We start from the raw sequence: 4032 nt of genomic DNA on the forward strand, positions 1-4032 counted from the left end.
GRTACCTTGGATGGGCTGCGCTTAAATGAACTTTGTTGTGCTTCGGTGCAATAACTRCAATTGAATTACAATTAACATAAAACATYCTCATGAYCCCCAAGACTTTTTGAGAAAATATTCTGTGGTCAGACGAGACTAAAGAGGAACATTTTGGAAGGTGTATCTCATATTACACCTGACCTAAACCCAACAAGAAAAACTGGAGGTGGCCTTGTAAATTTCTAGATGTAAAAGCCACTCTGATAGTTCTTAGTTGACTCACACATTATTTTCAATTAAAAAAAAAAAAAAAAAAGGGTGGACCAAAATTACAGAGCCAATTTGGTTTGAAAAGTTTTCTTCTTTCTTTATTCATGGTTCATTGTGGTAGTAGAGCTAGTGCATTAGTGCTGGACATCAGCAGCGGTCCTCTGTCAGACTGCATTAACCCATCACTCTCTCCATGTGTCTGYGTCTCTCTGAGTTTTATGTTTCCACAGACGACTCGCTGGCACCGGTCGCAGGTTTCCTGTCTCCATTCTTGGATGAACTTTGTCATCATTCCGTCGGCCAGGACCCCCTGAACGCCTCTTCTGCAGAAAAACATCAGTGACATCTAGAAGAACAATTCTAATCATGAAAAAAAAAACTCAACAACAAGTATATCATTCTCTATACTAGTCATTTGCATTTGTAATTTTTTTATGCTAAAGAAATAAACTAATGAACAATCCATCTAGCCTTTAATATCAAAGCTGAAAACTACTTGAAGTAGTTTCTTGCTCCTTTTGCTGCCCTCCAGAAGAACTTTGCTATCCCCTCCTCTTACCCCCTCCTCCTGACCCTTTCAATACACCCATGAGCACACACACACACACACACGCATACATGTGTAAAAGTGTGTGTCAGCTCACCCACAGCAGCAAATGCCCATTGGCCAAGACATGACTGGCAGGCACACGGTCACCTAGCAGTTTGAGGGGATCGTCCTGGTGGATTGAGACTTTAGTTTGTGTTTGTGTTGTTTAATCTGCTGGAGARAGAGCAGACAGGTAAGGGGCTCAGCACATGATGGGTGGTGGGGGTTGTTTTACACGTGCATGGCTTTGATCGCTGCCCGTAGTCCAAACCCAACCAACAGATCGGTCTCATCGTGCTATGATTTAATTGGTTGAAGCCCGTTGGGTTCATGATAGAGCGTGTTATTGCATGAAGTGAATGAGTTTGCAGTCAGAGAGAAGACGACAGCTGGGTTTTTGGAGGGTACGGGGGGTGGTCTGCCCTGGGCTAATTTTATGTGCTGTGTCATGAGCCTGTACATMCCCCCCACCCCCCGCCCCCCTTACCAACGTCCCGACCTTATTGAGGATCTAATTTTCTAAYGTCTGGATCCATGTGAGTGTGGATGCAAGCAAGTATTTTGATTCTTAATGGGTGGAAATAATTCAAAACAAAGTTGTGTCATTTATAGCCTGCAGTACATACCAGTCAAATCTCGCTCACAGAGCAAGTGTGTGTATGTGTGTGTTRCTGAGGGGATTCACTGCACAGCACTAGTGTGTTTTTGGTGGTCGGACCGACCAGCTGACCCGCTCCACGCTAAATTGGTCTCCCATACTGAGAGCGCCTGAGAAGAGGGGGCAGCTCGTTTTTCAGCGGTTGAGGAAATGTCGCAAACTCCTTTTGTTGAGCTTTGGAGATCATGATGCTTGCAGGTAAAAATCTAGCATACCCTTCAGATAACTGTTTTTACAACGCATGTTTGAAGAAGAGGTATAAAGACTTGGCACCTGATAAAAGTATCCGTAGCATTTGAACTTTTCCCCGTTWWGCCCCATTATAATCACGACCCTTAAAGCAGGAGTGTCCAAGATGCTCCCTGGAGCCATTTTCAGCCCCTTTGCTTCAGGAATGAGACAAAACTGTCAYTAATGTGCAGATGGAGGCTTTTTATGCTTAAATAGGACAAAAATTACTCCTAACAAGTTAAAATCTTCTCAAACTGGAAAATGTCAAAGACAACACAGTCATTTTCTTTTAACAACAACACTGTTTGGATTCTATTTATTTTTGCACTAAGCAGGAGTGCATGTATTGCTTTAGACTTCTATTCCAAAGCAAGCTTCGGTGAACCGAAATCTACTTTTAATTCATTTATTAAGGTTGACTATTTATAGCAAGTATTTTCAGAAAAACAGAAACCCAAATCCTGTTTTCTTTTTTTGTTTTGTTGTTGTTGTTGTTGTTGTTTTTGAGAATAGACCATATTTTTCCAATAAACATCCAAAATAATTTCCAACTTAGGTGCCTTACTTTAAAAATGAAAATAAGCATGCACAATTCAAACATTTGGATCTTGGACCCGTATTTGAACCGCAGTTCATTCACTATTTGCAGATTCAGGTAGCTCCAAATGATTTGCGGGAGAACATAAATATTCAACAGGGATTGCAGTTCGGTAGATACAAATATTCTGATTTTATGCCCTCAATGTTTCTCAATGATTACAATCAATCCTGGCATTTTGAGGGTTCTGGAAAAACGGAAAGATAATAAGTGTATCATCTGTAATCTTATCTTGTTAAGCTGAATTATTAATTATTACTGTGATAAGAGCCGCCATTTTTCAAACAAATACATTAGTTTGTTTAAATGGTTTTACTTCTTCATTAATTGAAAATTAGGTAGTTTTTATAACAACTGTTTTTTGTATTGCACAGCTTGCAGCTGTATGGCCTACTGTTGTGCTTTACCTCTACARCTGAACCACAGCAGGAGCTAAATGTGTCCACAGCTGAGAGAAACCACGTGAAGTTGTGTTCAGGGCTGACGTCACACTGGGTGGTTGCTTAAATTAAGACGGATCTCAAGTAGGTGCTGGTTTCCTCCTGTCCTCCTGAAAGCTGTTCTCAGGTTCTCGTGTGAACAGTTGTCGGATTCTGAAGCCGCAGTGGCGACAGGATGTAGAGGGTTTGTCCTGTAGCCAGTGGGTTGCCTGTTGAAATGCCTGCTCTGTTTGTCTCAGTCATTCTGGCCTCGGGCAAGGCATTTCTTTTCCTCTCCGGTAAAGAGCTTTGGAGTCCTCAAACTTGATAAAGAGCTAGAATAGTATGAGCCATTTACCATTTCTGCTCATTGATTCTATTGGCCTAGTCAAAACATACAATGTGGGATGCTGAAGGAAAAAAGATGGAGTCAAGTTATTGCTCATATATTAAATCAAAATTAAATAACTCCAGATTTAAATGCATATCTTTCATTTTAGGTTTAATAGACTAATTATGGCATTATTTAATGTTGAGGGTAAAATAATTTCATCACTGTTATCTTCAGAGTATTTAAATCAGCGACACCTGATTGGTTGATGGAAAACATAAACCAGACGCACCAGTTCATCTGCCTGACAGTGTTGAACTTGTTTAATTAAAAAGTTTGAATGTGTGGTTTTCTTCTATTTKTTATTRCAATGACATATGGAAAACAAATATATGATTATGAGTTTTTTCTATTTTAGAATAAGAAGTTTTCTTGATTTAAATCAAAAGATTATATGACGTTATTTATTCATTTCCAAATCTGGAAATGAATATAACAGTTTCTACATCTGTGGACAATACAGATTATTTTATGGATTGATTGATTAATAATATTTACGTTGTAATTTAAATTATTTTCTTTATTTGACGCTTACTTGATTTCTTAATAATTATGTATGAACAACAAATGTTTTAATTATTTTATTTTATAATGTTTTATTATTATTTTTCACTTATTTTCATTTGAATATAATGGTTTAAAACAACAAGTCCATAATTTTATTCATATAGTGAATTTGTTCTGAGGCAGAAGTCAAACTCTGCCAACACAGTGCAGACAGTGAGACGCTGTGATGCTCACTGCTGTAATAATTACAATCTTTTCATAGTTTTGTTGTTTCATACTGCTTGGTACTTTATCAGTTGTTTTTGATAATGTTTGATTACTTGAGGGCGACAGCCTGGCGACCTGTCCAGGGTGACCCCGCCTCTCGCCTGGAACGTTAGCTGGAGATAG

At 38.8% G+C, this 4032-nt stretch overlaps 1 protein-coding gene across 1 annotated transcript in view; it reads left to right on the forward strand.

Moving 5' to 3' along the window:
• The first annotated feature begins 899 nt into the window (after positions 1–899).
• Positions 900–4032, forward strand: part of LOC108166616 (palladin-like) — a 19460-nt gene continuing 16327 nt past the window's right edge. The window contains exon 1 of the mRNA XM_017307006.1: positions 900–1031. The gene's annotated coding sequence lies outside the window, so the exon portion shown is untranslated. The remainder of the gene's footprint in view (positions 1032–4032) is intronic.

Source organism: Poecilia reticulata, linkage group LG10, assembly GCF_000633615.1.
Source record: "Poecilia reticulata strain Guanapo linkage group LG10, Guppy_female_1.0+MT, whole genome shotgun sequence".
Taxonomy (NCBI): Eukaryota; Metazoa; Chordata; class Actinopteri; order Cyprinodontiformes; family Poeciliidae; genus Poecilia; species Poecilia reticulata.